The sequence below is a fragment of the Pinus tabuliformis genome, chromosome Q (assembly GCF_031772625.1).
Source record: "Pinus tabuliformis cultivar Carrire ecotype Pingquan chromosome Q, CPIR1, whole genome shotgun sequence".
NCBI classification, from domain to species: domain Eukaryota; kingdom Viridiplantae; phylum Streptophyta; class Pinopsida; order Pinales; family Pinaceae; genus Pinus; species Pinus tabuliformis.
Genome location: NC_142296.1, coordinates 582,041,752 through 582,059,794, shown reverse-complemented (window position 1 = coordinate 582,059,794; position 18,043 = coordinate 582,041,752).

Sequence of the window (18,043 nt, the reverse complement as noted above, 5' to 3'; positions counted from 1 at the left end):
TATTTCAGGAAAAAGCCTAGATGAAGAACAAATAAATCCGACCATATCTTGTAATGCATTGGCAGGAATTACCACTCCTCAAACCATCAAGATAGAAGGACAAATCAAGAAGAAAAAGGTAATAGTGTTGATTGATTCAGGAAGCACCCACAATTTTATTCATTGTAGGGTAGCAAAAGAATTGAATTGCTTCCTATATCCAGCACCAGAGTGTCAAGTGATGATTGCAAATGGAGGAACAATAAATTGTTCTGGAAAGTGCCATAATATCAAGCTATCCATGGGAGAATATGTATTGACTAGCCCAATGCTTTCCATTCCAATGGGAGGTGCTGATGTTGTACTAGGAGTCCAATGGCTACAATCCTTGGGTACAATAGCTTTTAATTTTCAAGAACTTTTCATGAAATTTTCTGTGGAAGGAAAGGAAGTTGAATTAAGGGGTATTGCAGGGAAACCAGGAAAGATAATCAGCTCTAATGGCATGACAAAGCTTCTAAAAAAGGAGCAAAGAGGTGTAATTGCACAATTATGTTCGCTAGATGTTTCCACATTGGAATCATCTATTTCTCCAGATCTCCAAAAAGTCCTGGACAATCATTCCAAGGTATTTGAGACTCCCAAAGGTCTCCCACCTATGCGTGATCATGATCATGCTATTCATCTGATTCCAGGAAGTGTTCCTCCAAACATCAGGCCGTACAGATATCCCTATGTCCAAAAAAGTGAAATTGAACGTATGGTTGCAGAAATGCTAGAGGCTGGTATAATTCAACCGAGTCAAAGTTCTTTCTCAGCTCCAGTAGTATTGGTGCACAAGAAGGATGGATCATGGCGCATGTGTCCAGATTATAGGGAGCTCAACAAGCTCACTATTAAAGATAAGTTCCCCATTCCTGTCATTGATGAATTACTGGATGAATTGCATGGATCAATTTACTTCACCAAGTTGGATCTTCGTTCGGGATATCATCAAATCAGAATGAAGATTGAAGACATTCCGAAAACGGAATTTAGAACTCATGAGGGTCATTATGAATTTTTGGTCATGCCTTTTGGCCTTACCAATGCACCTTCAACATTTCAAGGTTTGATGAATTCAATTTTCAAACCATTCCTTAGAAAATTTGTGTTAGTATTTTTTGATGATATACTAATCTACAGCAAGTCTTGGAAGGATCATGTTGAACATGTTGACAAGGTGCTACAACTATTGGAGGAGAAACAATTATATGCAAAAAGATCCAAATGTTTCTTTGGAGTCCAGGAGGTGGAATATTTGGGTCATATTGTATCTCATGAAGGAGTTAAGGTAGACCCTAGCAAAATTAAAGCCATTAAGGAATGGAAAATCCCCACATCCATAAAGCATCTGCGAGGATTTCTTGGGTTGACAGGGTATTATCGCAAGTTTGTTAAGAATTATGGGAGAATAGCAGCACCTCTAACAACATTATTGAAGAAAGATTCATTTTCATGGACTCCGGAAGCAACAAAGGCCTTTGAACATCTTAAAGAGGCAATGTGCCAAGCACCGGTCTTAGCTACACCGGACTTCACAAAAACCTTTATTGTGGAATGTGATGCTTCAGGAAATGGAATTGGTGCTGTTCTAATGCAAGATGAAAGACCCATTGCTTTTGAAAGTCGTCCAATCAAGGGAAAGTTTTTAAGCAAAGCTATTTATGAGAAGGAAATGTTGGCAATACTCCATGCACTTAAGAAATGGCGACCCTACCTAATGGGAAGACACTTCAAGGTAAAAACGGATCATGATAGCCTTAAATACTTTTTAGAACAAAGATTATCCTCTGAAGAGCAACAAAAGTGGGTCACAAAGATGTTGGGTTATGACTTTGAAATCATCTACAAAAAAGGGAAGCAAAATGTGGTGGCAGATGCACTCTCAAGAAAGGATGAGGATGTGGAAGCATTGTTGTGTGCCATTTCTATTATCCAACCAGATTGGATAAACGAAGCAAGGGAGGAATGGAAGAATGACGAAGAAGTGTGGGCACTTATTCGAAAGCTACAACAAGATTCCAGTACTTCTGATACATTTAGCTGGAAAAATGATTCGTTATGGTACAAAGATCGCTTATACCTCTGTAAGAATTCCCAGCTAAAACAAAAGATTCTTATGGAATTGCACACTTCTCCCTTAGGAGGGCACTCAGGATTTTTAAAAACTTACCACAGGGTTAAGAAGGAATTTTTTGGGATGGCCTTAAATCAGATATTCAAAAGTTTGTGGCGGAATGTTTGGTTTGCCAACAAAATAAAGTTGAAACAATTAAGACACCGGGTCTATTACAACCTTTATCCATTCCAAGCCAACGTTGGGAGGAGGTTTCAATGGATTTTATCACAGGTTTACCCAAGTCTGAGGGAAAGAGTGTCATCATGGTGGTAGTTGACAGACTTACCAAGTATGCACACTTTTGTGCATTATCACATCCATTTAAAGCCAGTACAGTTTCTACTGCATTTATGGAAACAGTTCAAAAGCTACATGGAAACCCAAAGATTATTGTAAGTGACAGAGATCCCATTTTCACTGGAAATTTTTGGACAGAATTATTTTCTTGTCTTGGTACTCAGTTAGCTCATAGCTCATCTTATCATCCTCAATCTGATGGGCAAACTGAGATAGTAAACAAATGTTTGGAAGGATATCTTCGTTGCTTTGTATCTGATAAACAGACACAATGGGTCAAATGGTTGCCTCTGGCTGAATGGTGGTATAACACTTCCTTCCATACAGCAACAAAAATGACCCCATTTATGGCACTTTATGGGTATCAACCACCATCCATCACATCATATTTAAGAGAAAATTCTAAGGTTCAGGCAGTGGAACATCACATCGAACATCAACAACAAGTCCTCCAACTCTTAAAGGATAACCTCGTGTTGGCACAAAATAGAATGAAACAACAGGCAAATCAACATCGCAGTGAAAGAAGTTTTGATGTAGGTGATTGGGTATTCCTACGGCTACAACCATATAAGCAAATGTCCCTAAAGCAAGCTAAGAAGGATAATAAATTATCACCAAAGTATTATGGTCCGTACAAGGTGTTGCAAAAGATTGGTACTATGGCATACAAATTGGAGCTTCCTGCAGCTTCTCGATTGCACCCAGTTTTCCATGTTTCATGTTTAAAGAAGGTTATAGGCGACAAGCTCCCAGTTCAAACAATATTGCCAGAACTTGACGAGGAAGGAAAAATTATATTGGAACCGGAAGCAGTCACAGAAACAAGAACTCGACAGCTACGAAATCGATCAATTTCAGAGTATCTTATCAAGTGGAAGAACTTATCCGCTGAAGATTCCACATGGGAGGATGAGAATTTTATGCAGAAGTATCCAGAACTACTCAAGCGTTGAGGACAACACTTTTTTGAAGGAGAGGGGCATGTTGGGTCCCTATAATACTAGTGATTACCCCATTACTATTGTAGTTATACCCCTTATTTATATTGTTGTGCCCCTATTACCCCCATATTGTTATTTCTGTGCCCCATAGAATCCCTCTATTTTTATTTTTGTGGCTTTATATTATTATTGTTAGGTCGGCTGGATTATATTGTGACTCCTTAGACTCCTATATATAGAAAGGAGGTTTTGTCATTTGTATCATCCAAGAATTGTTCATTTATGTAATGTAAAGGAGGTTTCCCCCTCGAAGAGGCTGAATTCTAAGGCGTTGATCTTTCTTTTCTATCTTTTCTTGATCTGGTTTCATAACAGGATCCCTCTCTTGTTGCTGCAATATATCATTGTAGTGTCTAGGACCAGCTCAAATAACTCCCTAAAGAGCTTTCTCAACCACTGAAATCCTGAGCCTATGCACCTTAACACGACCTCAAATCCTCCCTATGGTTGACAATGAGATGAATTCCTATCATCTACCACCAACACTTTTGTATATCAATCTCCATCATCATCGGCAAACACTTCACGCACACTCGTAGTTTTGACTGGTGGCTTGGAATTTCGAGACAAAAACCTTTCCATCATCTGCAAGAGATAATCTCGGTCCCTACTTTCGTCTGTTGCTAATTTTTCCAACTACCTCCATTGCCACACCCCCTATAGCTTGGTGCACGATGATTTCCTGGAAATTGTCGCATAAATTTTCCATCTATCCTCGCTCGTCTGCTGTCGAAATTTTAATTCCCTAGTACATCATGTTAACATCACCCAATCCATGTGGCCTCCTCTAGGAGTGCCATGTATCACTTTCCTTTGATCCCTTTGGATTTGGAAAATAGTCAAATCAGGGTGCTATGTGTCATGCCATGTAAGTGCCATGTCACTGACTATCTATCTCACCAACCTACATGGGTTGGGGTCCCACCAAAGACTTTGTTTCCCCGCAAAATCAATTTTTTTTGTTAAATTGATTTTTTTGCATTTAATGTGGTTTGCTCGTTCCGAGTTTGGGGCAACAATTCATATGTTGTGTTGCACTAGGAATTGGCATAAAATAACTTATTAATACACAACATAATTCACCCATTCTTTCATGAATACACACAAGAAATGATGTTCCTTGAAGTTGAAATAAATAGCTCATCAACACCATGGTCAGTTCATGATATTCACATTAAAGGAATAGAAACAATCATTAACATTTCCACCATTCAAGAGTTAAACCTTACTCATCATTGCTCAGGAATTGGCATCAACAAGGCATTACATCAATACTTCATACACATGTATAATATTCAAATGTATAAGAGCATGAGGAAATACATATCTTATCAATTGAGTCTAGAAAGTGAGATTGGAACTATAATTTTCCACCCAACCTTCAACAAGTTGTAGAAAATCATTTCTTGTACTTGTCATCCCCGATCTAGATTCCAGAGCTTGAGGAGTGCTTATATGATAATACCAATGTTACTCGCTAAAACAAGGACTCCAGAGGCCCCACCACCTTTATCCACTAGCTACTCAATGCAGTTAATTGAACACATGGAATCTAGAGGTCCATCACCTCCACCCTTCAACTATTGAATGAAAATTATAGCTCTACCATTCTCAGGCTAAAACGGGGAATCCAGAGGCTCAACCACCTCCACCCACCAACCAAAAAAAGAAATCCACTTGTTCTCACCTCCACCCTCAAACAACCAAAGGAATCCAGAGGCTCTTTCCTCCACCCTCAAGCAAACAAGGAATCCAAAGGCTCTCATCTCCACCCTTAATCAACAAGGGAATCAAGAGGCTCGACACCTACACCCTCAATCAACAAGGGAATCCGAAGGGTCGACACCTCCACCCTCAAAGGAATTATAGGCAATAGTTCCAACCAATCTTGGAAACCTAGAACTCATTGTAAAAACCAAAAAACGAGTAGAGGAGACTACCAAAGTCTCCTTACCAGGAATCCAAGGAACAAGCCTCCACCCAAGTTGTTAAGGGAATCCATAGAAAACCATCTCCACTGATCTGAAAATGAAGATCTTAGATTACTTTTAAAGTATTACAGACTCATGTGCAGGATTTGCCTATATTACTTAGTGCAACGGATCGAAAAGATTGTGAATAATATAGACAATGAAGCAGTTAGAAAAACATAACAAATACACGCATAACACAGCAAATAATCAAGGAGTTCACCCAAAACTCTTGGGCTACGTCTCCTGGTCCAACTTTCAGTGGTGACCTCTCTATTATGTCTTCAAGAGCAGAGTTTTTACAAATGTGAGCTCAAATTGAGTCTCAACACAACAGGAATAAAACAATAGGGCTTTACTTGGATCCCCCAAGTCTTTTTGAGTACACAGACTCTCCCTCTCGCTCTCTGTCTCTGTTTTCTCTCTGTCTCAGCACTGCCTACTCCTGTCTCTGTCATTCAGTGGCTTTTAAGCCAATCGGCATTTGTCTGTTCGTTTTCCCCTTCGGGCTCTCTGGCTCCCGACCTCTGTTCACTCAAATCCCCTCTGAGCATTAAACAATCATTGTTAAACGTCTTCAGGGATGGTGGCCACCTGTCTTGTAACGGAAGGGACCATTGGTGCATTAAAAATCCCAAAATAGTCATTCTCTGTTTACACAGAGAAATACGCATAAAATGTTGTAAAATCCATAAAAATGCCTTTTATCGGACCTGAAATGTTATGGAATCTGCCCTAAACTCCATTGGGTCTGCCTTTAAATCACTATCGCGAATCGTTTAGTCCTAGTTTTCTTCATATTTGGGTTTATAGAGAAAAACCCCAAATACACAGAAAACCCGACAAAATGATCCATATCGAACTTCAAATACTATAATATTGCATTCATAACTCTTTCGGGTCCGACTATATATCGCTATCGCATATCCTTAGGGACCTCCGATTGTCGATTACGTCGATCGACCTGATTAGCTATCGCCGCATCGCATGGTCGTTGGCCTCCTTGGCATCACCCCTTATGTAGTTGTGATGCGATATTGCGATATCGCAATCACATATCACTGATCCTCCAAGCCGAGGGTTAAGGCCCTTGGTACACGCATACGAGCGATGTGATATAGCGCGGGTAGATCTAGATTGTCGGTTCTGTGCGCTTGATCGATGGTCCTCATCTAATCACGCTTGATTTCCATCGCGATTTCCATAAGGCCGCACCCGATTAACTCCGCCTGCCACTGCCGATTGTGATATATCGATTAGATCTAGACCGTTGATCGGCCAAATCCGACGGCTCCTGTGCATTGTTGTTTTGGCCTCCGATAGGCTCTGCCTTCACTATTTCCACGTTTTTTTTCTTGCCCGATAGTGTAATCTGCCTTTTGTAAAGGTTTTTCTCATGCGATAGTTTTTTATTTTTGAAGACTTAGAGGGTTTTTAGGATCCATTTTGGATCACGCCTTCCCACTGAAAATCTTTTGGACCACCAAAAGTTGGATTTTAAGCATCAATCAAGTGAGGATACAGTTTCCTCACTTGTCCAATCTCTATCTATCGTGAACTGCTTGGTTTTGAACCTTTGAGTCCGATTCTAAGGTACTCAACATCCCTCTGCGCGTAGTTCTCACCTTTCTGTCCAGAACTGTGTCTTCCTGCAACTCATTGAGATATTCAGGAAACATATCATCGATAAAAGGCAACTGACTTTGCTCTTCGAGATCTTCAATCAATGAAGGTTCAAGCAGTCTCAAGTTCTCTGCATTAACGACTGAATATATGTGCATATAAAGCTGGCAAATCAAGGCGAAAAGCGTTTTCACCAATTTTCTCAAGTATTTTGAAAGGCCCATACTTTATTGGCTTTAGCTTCTTACCTTCACCTTGCATTCTGTCTTCGCTGATGTACAGCCAGACTTGATCACCAACTTGGAAGCTATGCTCAATTCGATGCTTGTCATGTCTTGCCTTGTACTTGGCCTGGCTTCTTTCCAGTTGTTCCTGCACTGCCTGGTGAATTTCTTGGATCTATTCAATGAACTTGGTTGCTTTGTCCACATCATTGTGTCCATCAACTGCTATGTCTTTACCAAAGACAAAATCCAAGGGAGACTTTGGTGTAAAACCAAAACAAGTCTCGAAAGGAGATCTCTGCGTAGAAGAGTGCTTGGCACGGTTGGAAGCATGTTACACATAACACAAATGTTCATCCCAAAGCTTGGGATGTTTGCTGCAATAGCCCCTGAGCAACTGGATCACTTTCTTGTTGACCACCTCTGTTTGGCCATCTGTTTGTGGATGAAATGTTGTCCTCTTCTTCAATCCGGTGTCCATCAATTCCCACAGACTTGACCAAAACTTCCCAACAAATCGGGAATCTCGATTAGATACCATGGAAGTGGGTAACCCAAAATGAACCCATACATGCTGAAAGAACAATTTCGTTGTTTGTTCAGTTGTAATCTGCGTGTTACAAGGTATTAAAATACACATTTTGTTGAACCTATCCACAATAACATATAAATAATCATGACCTTTTCTAGATTTTGGCAATCCCCCAACAAATTCCATGGAAACACTTTCCCAAGGGCAAGAAGGAACTGAAAGTGGAGTGTACAAGCCTAATTTTCTATTACTGGGCTTGCTTTTAGCACACATGGTACACCCTTTAATATATCTAGAGACTGTTTCATGCATTCTTGGCCAATAACAGAACCTTTGCAACTATGCAACTATTTTACTTACACCACAATGACCAGATATAAGAGAAGTATGTGCTTCTCGAATTATGTTAACTCTTTCAGTTTGTGGAATGCATAACTTTCCCAAATGATACAAGAATTGGTCTTTAACATGATAATCCAATTCTTCTACTTGTTTTCCATGACTTAAAGTTGCATATACATCTTTAAAATCTATATCTTGAGCATATTGTTCAATGTAGCTTTCATGCATTACTGAGTTATGCTTAATTATAGTAGATGCATTTATGATTGGTCTAGATAACATATCTACAACCTTGTTGTGTATGCCCTTCTTATATCTGATGACAAAATGAAATTGTTGTAGAAAACCCATCCACCTATAGTGTCTTGATTGCTGCAATTTAGTTTGTGAATGCAAATATTGAAGTGGTTGATGATCTGTATGTATAATTGTTTCTTTGCCCATTAGGTAACATTTCCACTTTTTCACACTCTGTACTAAAGCATACAATTCTTTATCATATGCGGGATAATTAACTACTACAGAATTAAATGTCTCAAAATGATAGCATATGGTTTTACCGTGTTGCATCAACACTACTCCCATGGCATAGTCACTAGCATCTGTTTCAATCTCAAATGGTCATTGAAGATCTGGCAGTGCTAGTACTAGTTTTGTACTAATTTTTTCCTTTAGGGTGTCGAAGGCTTTCTGCTGTTTGCCTCCCCATTGAAACACCTTGTTCAATCCTGTTAAAGCATGTAAGGGAGCTGCAATCAAGGAAAAGTTAGCAATAAACTTTCTCCAATATTGCGCTGCTCCTAGGAAACTCCTAACTTCTGTAGTAGATTTAGGCTTAAGCCAATTCACAATGACTTCAACCTTAGAGGGATCTATCTTCAATTCACCACCCCCTACGATATGACCCAAATAATTTAAAGATGTTTTGCCAAATTTGCATTTTGATAACTTCACATAGAGATTTTCTCTTTTCAAAACATCTAAAGTCTGTTTTACATGCTTCAAACGTTCTTCCCATGTTTTACTGAAAACAAGAATGTCATCTAAATACACAATTACAAAATCATCAATAAAAGGTCTGAGTACATCATTCATAACTCTCATGAAAGTGGCAGGAGCATTAGTTAAGCCAAAAGGCATAACTAGCCATTCATACAACCCTTGCTTTGTTTTGAAAGCAGTCTTCCATGTATCTTGTTCTACTACTCTAACTTGATAATAGCCACTACGCAAGTCTAACTTGGAAAAGTAAACTGCTTCTTTCAACTGATCTAATAGATCATCAATGCGAGGAAGAGGATAACGATTCTTGATCATTATTTTATTCAGTGCTCTATAATAAATGCACATCCTCCATGAACCATCTTTCTTTCTCACTAGTACGATTGAAGATCCGCATGGTGATGTGCTTGGTCTTATGAACCCTTTATTGAGCAGCTCCTGTACCTACTTCTTGATCTATACATTCTCTAAAGCGAATAACCTATACATTTCGATGTTAGGTAATGGAGCATCTTGCTGCAAATGAATATCATGTACTATTTCCCTTTTGGGTGGTAGACCTTTAGGTTCTTGAAATAGGATATCATATTCTGAAACAACTTTAACTAAATCAGCTCTCTATTTAGCATCACAGCCTTAAAATACATTGGTTTTGTCAAGGTTATTTTCCTTTACAACCATTAGTAAAAATTTCTTGCATGAATTTACAATTCTTTTCATCTGCCTTGAGTTTATGAGAGAGTAGTTATTTTTGAGCCTATGAGCTCTTACTATATATTCTATTCCATCTTTAGTGAGTTGATACTTATTTTCAGCTCTATAGAAAATGGCTTTTCTATCATACAAGTAAGGACTTCCTAAAACAATACCACATATATCCAAGGAAACTATATCTAACTCAACCTCATCTACAAATGTTGACCCAATAGCAAACCTAAGTTTACATTGTCTAGTCACTTGTAGCTTTGCTTTATCACATACCCAACCTAATGGATATGGCTTCTTGTGAGGTGTTGTTAGTAAGCCCAACTTCTTTACAATTGTTTCAGAAATCAATTTTACTTGTGATCCACTATCAAATAAAGTATCAATCTTTTGGTGCTTGGAAATAACTCTAATATGAAAAAGATCATGTCTTTTCCTCTCATTATCTTCTTTATTAATAGATTGTGCAAAATTACTTGTAGATGCTTCAGAATTTTTACCTTTTACACATGTGGTTGTGACTGTTGTTTCATCACCTGAGTCTGACCCCAAGTCTTTCTGAATAGCAGCAACAGCCTTCTTCTTCTTACCACCGAACTTCTTAGGTTTCAGCTCCGGATGCAAAGACCAGAAGTGTTCATCATCGTGTCCATCCTTCTTGTAGTGAGTGCATGAAAGTTTGTCCTTTTGTACAACGTTTGTCTTCCTCTCCTTCCATTTCAGCTTCTTTTTTTCCTTGTTCTTGCTTTCAGAGGGTTTTGATGATCCCCCAATATCTGGGTTCACATTCTTGCCTCTAGCTTTTAGATGTGTAGCCTGAACTGATACATCATCTAAGCTTGTGGGATTAAACATGATAATGGTGTGCTTCAAATAGCTATGCAGACCACCTATATACTTCAGCAAAGTTTCAAGTGAGTCTAGAGATATGCCTAGAGTTAAAGCTCCTTTTTTAAATTCCTCGGTGTAACTTTGTACACTTTGGCCCTTTAATTGGCGAAGAGTTTGCCAACTCATCATTTCTTGCTGCATATAAGCTAGAGGATAGAATTATTTTTTAATGGCAGAAACAAATTCATTCCAAGTAGAAAGAATTTTACCATGTCTCTTCAGATCAGCTTGTGTCTTGCCTTCCCACCACACTAATGCAGTTCCTCCAAGGCGAAGGCTAGCCAGCTGAATATTTCTCCTCTCTGAATCAATGTTCTACACCCTGCAATATACATCAATCTGTCTAATCTAGTTATCTAACTTTTATGCATTTAATTCTCCATCATAGATTGGAAAATCAAATTTCACATCTAATTTAATCAAAGATGTTTTCTTCTTTTTCTTTTTAGGGCTAGGAGATGAGGATGATGGAGGAAGCTTTTCCCCTTTCCCTTTGCCCTCTGGATGGGCATCTAGAGAAGGTTCCTCTGCTCCTTTGTCTTGTTTGGGTGTTGAAGTGCTTTCACCCCGACCCTTCTTAAATTCTCGATACATATCTTCCACCATGGCTTGCATGGCCATGAAACTGTCCATGAATTGAGATTCTGATTCCAATGGGACTTCTCCACCCATTTTCCTCTAAGAGTAGACTCTTCCAATCTCTGGATTAGCCTCAACAAGTTCTCCTTCTCATATTTTGAGCTTTGACCTAGTTGGCATTCAAGAATCCAACACAAGCTTGTCTAACCTTAGCAAACCTAAAGCTCTGATACCACTTGATCTGAAAATGAAGATCCTAGATTACTTTTAAGGTATTATAGACTCTATGCAGGATTTGCCTATATTACTTAGTGCAACAGATCGAAAAGATTGCAAATAATATAGACAATGAAGCAGTTAGAAAAACATAACAGATACATGCATAACACAGCAAATAATCAAGGAGTTCACCCAAAACTCCTGAGCTACGTCCCCTAGTCCAGCTTTTAGTGGTGACCTCTCCATTATGTCTTCAAGAGCAGAGTTTTTACAAATGTGAGCTCAAATTGAGTCTCAACACAACGGGAATAAAACAACAGGTCTTTACTTGGATCCCCCAAGTATTTTTTAGTACACAGACTCTTCCTCTCGCTCTCTGTTTCTGTTTTCTCTCTGTCTCAGCACTGCCTGCTCCTGTCTCTATCATTCAGTGGCTTTTAAGCCAATCGGCGTTTGTCTGTTCATTTTCCCCTTCGAGCTCTTTGGCTCTCGGCCTCTGTCCTCTCAAATCCCCTCTGAGCGTTAAACAATAATTGTTAAACATCTTCAGGTATGGTGGCCACCTATCTTGTAACAAAAGGGACCATTGGCGCGTTAAAAATCCCAAAATAGTGGTTATCTGTTTACACAGAGAAATACACGTAAAACGTTGTAAAATCTGTAAAAATGCCTTTTATCGGACCTGAAATGTTATTGAATCCGCCCTAAACTCCATCAGGTCCGCCTTTAAATCGCTATCACAAATCGTTTAGTCGTGGTTTTCTTCGTATTTGGGTTTATAGCGAAAAACCCCAAATACACAGAAAACCCGACAAAATGCTCCATATCGGACTTCAAATACTATAATATCGCATTCATAACTCTTTCAGGTCTGGCTATATATCGCTATCGGATATTGTTAATTTATGGTAAGTTCTATGCTTAGAGCAGTTTACTTCTCTTTCTTATTATTATCCACAAATTAGCAATCACATGTACATTAAGTAAAGTGCAGATAGAACATTAAACGATCGACAGAAAACAAGCCAAGACAAGAGACACAATATGTGGCGACTAGCTAGGGACAAACCCTAATATGGGGAACCCTTTGATCAAATCTTCTTTTATCTTCAATAATTTAGCAAAGAGAAATAGTACAAAAATCTGATTTACATTAGCAGCAACAAACCCTAGATCAGCCCTAAACTAGGGCAGTCAATATCTTGCAAATCGACCGTCGGATCGCCTTGATTCCTTCACCAAAAAATGCGGCCTTCCAAAGAGAGTCAGGTTCACCTACTACGTAGTCCAGAGAGAGAGAATGATGGTCAATGCTGGTCAAACTTCCGATCTGCAGTTGCAACCCTAAAATCTGCGTCCTTCCTTCCACACGTGTGAGAGAAGAGTCTTTTCTGCGCAAGAGAGAGAAGAGACTTTTTTCTGTGCGGGAGAGAGAGAGATGTGATGAGAGTGAAGTGTGCAAATTAGAAGAATACTCCTTGTATTTATATGCAAAACGTTGGGGTTGAATAGATGCAACTATTGGGCTTCTGAGCCTACATAAGTTGTTGGCCGACTTTGACAATTAGTCCATAATCAAAATAAATTCATATCTCCATAAATACTTATCGAAATCGGATGATCTTTCGACCAATCCTACACCTCTCGACGAGAGGAATCTAATAAAAATATCATCATCCATGAATAAGATGACCCACATGAAGTTTGGCCCTAGTTTCCAATTTTAACACTCCCTCTCAACTAGGGAGAACTTCCTCTGCAATCTGTCGGACCATCACTGTTGTCCATCCATCAAATGCACTGACCTATATGGCTTGACCCTTCTTGCTTTGCTTGGTTATGCTTTGCTTTGCTTGAATTATGAAGAAGAAGAAATGATCGAGGACGTATCATACCATCCTCCACTGACCCGAATTCGGTCTTAGAGTGTGTACCACTCTCACTGGTCCCATACCAGTCTCATTGATCCCAGATCAATGAAGGTCATCCTAGCATAGGGAGCATGGTAGATACAACGATGCGTCCATCAGTACTACTATGGTCCCTATCCTCATTTCCCTGCTCATTGATTAGATGAGAGGTAATTCCCATGAGTCCCAGACTGCATGGGTAGGATGCCTCGACAGGAGAACTAATCATCCTGTCCACAAGAGAGCGAATCATCCTGTCCCACAAGAGAGCGAATCATCATGTCCACAGGAGAGCAAATCATCCTGTCCACATGAGATCAAATCATCATGTCCACAATCACCATGGAGAACACATCAGCCAGGCCCACAGGAGAACTAATTATCCTGTTCCATAGTCGCCACGGGGTGTCACAGGGGAAGGTTGAACCTTTTACCCTGTACCAAGTGCACCAACAGGGGATGGTGAGTCACCTTGTGGTCATATGTCACTCCAAGAAGTACCCTGCGCCCCCCCTAGAGCTCCCAAAGCTCAGTACATCATACTTGACCCTCATCAGAGGGCCTCTGAACGACACCAAGTCATTCTCAAAAAGTCAGGAATTTGACCTTTCCTAGGGGCTTTGTCAGAATGTCGGCAACCCGTTCAACTGTACCAATATGTTGGAGCCTTATTGCTCCTCGCTACACCATATCTCAAATATAGTGGTACCTGATATCGATATGCTTGGAGCGATCATGAAATACGGGATTTTCTGATAAACGGATCCCGCTCTGGTTGTTACATAGAATCACGATGGTATCTAATGTAAATCCAAATAGCTCACTGAAGAGCTTTCGCAACCAGACTGCCTCACAGGAGGCCATGCTAGCAGCAATATACTTTGCCTCAGCGGTGCTCAAAGCCACCGACTTCTGCTTCCTGCTCATCCAGGATATCGAAGCAGATCCCAAGGAGAAACAGCACCTGGAAGTGCTCTTACGATCCACCACACTGCCTGCCCAATCAGCATCAGTATATCCAAGTAGTCTCACATCTCTGGCAGTGTATCTTAACCCATAAGTAATTGTGCCACGAAGATATCTCAACAGATTCTTGGCACCAATCCAATGTATGTGGTGAGGTTCAACCATATGTTGACTCAACGTGTTGACTGCAAAGCATATGTCTGGACAGGAGTTCACTAAGAACATTAATGCTCCGACGAGTTGACGATACTCAGTGGAATTTCGTAAAATAGGTCCAGCAGCACTACTACTTAACTTTTTGAAGTCAAGCTCCATCAGGGTAGTTACGGGCTTGCAGTCCACCATACCGAATCTTTCCAATATCTTGACCACATATTTTCCTTGAGATAGGAAAATTTCCCCTGGCTTCTGCCAAACTTCGAGTCCTAGGAAATAGTGCATCAGTCCTAGGTCCTTCATTTCAAATTCAGAAGCCAACTCCCTCTTACATTTGTGAATGAGAGGGTCTGCACCTATTGGAAAGAGGTCGTCAACCTACAGCACCAGTATGAGAGGTTTGTCATCTTCAACCTTGAAGTAAAGGTTGGGATCGGCTTCACTCCTAGTGAATCCCAGCTTCATCAAGTAGCTATCGATCCTCTCATACCATGCTCAGGGTGCTTGTTTCAGCCCATAGAGGGCCTTCTTCAACCTGCACACATGATATTTTCAATCATAAATCTCAAATCCTTCGGGTTGCTCCACGTAGACCTCTTCTTTGATTGAACCATGCAAGAATGCGGTCGTAACATCCATCTGATGTAGTTTCCATCCTTGTGAAGTCGCAAGGGCTATGATTGAGTGGATGGTGGTATATCTGGCAACATGTGCAAATATGAAATATCTCATCATAGTCTATACCTTCCTTCTGGGAGAAGCCACGAGCTACAAAACGAGCCTTATACTTTTCCGTACTTCCATCAACTACATGCTTTATCTTGTAAATCCATTTAGAAGCGACAATTATCTTGTCCAAGGGTCTAGGAACCACTTCCCAGACATCATTCTTCATAACAGACTCATATTCTTCGATCATAGCATCCTTCCATACTTGATGCTTGACAGCATCTGAGAATGATGAAGCCTCATTTTGAATGATCGTGCTCATGATGGTCAGGTATCCCTGATACTTGTTTGGTTTCTTACTTTCACGGAAGGTTCCTCGGGGTGCAGCATGTCCTTCAACATCATCAAGTGTCCCCCTAAGCCATGAAGTCCTCTTCCTAGAAGAGGAAGGCTCAGGTGGAGGAGGATCAATAGGATCCATGGGTTCTTCCACATCGAGCATTGTTTCATCATCTTTTTCTTTCGATTCCCTGATGTCAGCTTCTTGAGAGCTCCTCACAGTAGGAAGATTGTTTACCTCGCTGAGAGCCATATCTTCGTCAAAGGTGACATCATGGCTAATCACGACTTCCCTTTGACCAGCTACATAGATTCTATAGCCCTTAATATTTTCACTATAGCCCACGAATATTCCTTTCTTTCCAGATGTACCCAATTTGTTCCTTTTCTCTTTTGGCACATGAAAATATACAGGGCTTCCAAAAATTCTAAAATGAGATACATCAGGTTTCTTACCTGTGAACATTTCTTCGGGAGTCTTGCAACCCAATGCTTGATGGGGGTATCGGTTTTGTACATATACGGTGGTGTTTGCAGCTTCAACCCATAGAAACTTCGGAAGTCTTTGATCATGGAGCATAGCACGGACAGCTTCCACAATCGTACGGTTCTTCCTTTCCACCACACCATTTTGTTCAGGAGTGTACGGTGTAGTAGTCTCCCTCTTAATGCCAGCCTCTTTACAAAAGTCATGAAACTCATTAGATTCATATTCAGTCCCATTATCAGTCCTTAAGATCTTGATCTTCTTTTCGGTTTGATTCTCGATCAAGGCTTTGAAGTGTCGAAACTAGGAGAACACTTCATCCTTCTTTTTCAAGAAGTATATCCAAGTCTTGCGAGAATAGTCATCTATAAAAGTGAGGTAATATGAATATCCTCCCAAGGAGTTCACAGGCATCATACCAGATATGTCTGAATGAACTAACTGCAATATATCGGAGGCCTTGCTTTGGCTTGAGGGGATGGTCCCCTTTTTACCTTTCCTTCGGCACATCTGGGACATACACCTTCCTGCTCTAATCTGAATTCGGGCATCCCGGTCACCATTTTTCTTACATCAAGTAGAGCTTTATAATGAAGGTGAGCAAACCTTCGATGTCATAGTTCGGACTGAAGAGATGTGTCACAAGACATGACACCTAGCGGACTTCCTCCGACCTGATATAATGAGTCAACTCAAAACCCAAGAGTGAAGGCATTTTTAATATTGTTTTTCCATGCACGTGCCTTGCCATCGTTGAAATCCACGTTGTATCCTTTATCTTCCATTGCCGAAATTAACACCAGGTTCTTTTTGAGATCAGGTACATATAATACATCCTGATGGTGGATTGTATTACCTTGATTCAATTTAAGAGAGACATTGCCTACACCTTTCACAAGATATTTCATATTATCTCCAAGGACAATTTCCAAGTTGGTTTCTTTCTTTATCAGATTATGGAGAACTTCTTTGTAACCAATGAAGTGCCTTGAGGCACCACTATCAATAAGCGTTTTTTCCCAGCGAGTCTAGAGGAGCAGAGGTAGATAGAGCAGCTGGTAGATAATATTCATCTTGCTTATTGTCAATAGTGTTAGATTCATACCTGGAATTTCTTGCCTTCTTGAATGGTTGTCCTCTTCCTTGATTTCTAGCACTCCTTTTACCTCGGCCATTTGACCTACCATTTCTTTGATTGCCTTGAGAGGGATTTTGATCATCATCCTGGTGTGAGTTCCTTTTATCAAGACACTCCCTTGCATAATGACCTGGTTTATTGCAATGATAACATCATCCTTTTCCACCCTTTGGTCCAGTGTTCCTTTTGGAATGGTTTCTTATTTTAGCATGAGAATAAAAGGCAACGGGACGACCTTTAAGTGCGGGCATTTCCTGTTCTTCCATCCTTGCTTCTTCTCTAATGCATCTTGCCATTAATTCCTCAAATCCAGGAATTACATTATTGTTGAGGAGAGTAATATTGATTACATACCATTCAAATGGTAGTCCTCCAAGAGTTGTGAGTTCCATTTCCATATTAGGAATTACTTCTGTTAGGTTCTTATACCAATAGGTGTCATATTTCAAGATTGACTGTGAAAATGCCAAATATGATCATCCTTTCCATGCTACAAAGGTTCCATATTTCCCAAAAACAGAAAAATTTAAAAAATGTAAAGAGGGTATGCCCTAAAAGAAAAATCAAAGGGCAAGAAAAATGAATTGGTCAAGAAAAAAGAAAATGAACCCCAAAGAAAGACCAGGAAAGTGGCTAGTCAAAATGCCACTACTGTACTACTTGTGGCAAAGAGTTTCGAATCATGCAATCAGTGAATTTGTCACACTTAATGGGTGGCCCAACAGCTCAATCTTGGCCATTCCATGTTTAAATTTCTTGTTTTAGAATAGAGAATAAAGGTCTGTCCAAACAGTTCAAGCTTGGCAAATCACTAGCTAGGTAGAAAAACAAGGGTGCTCAACAGTTGAAT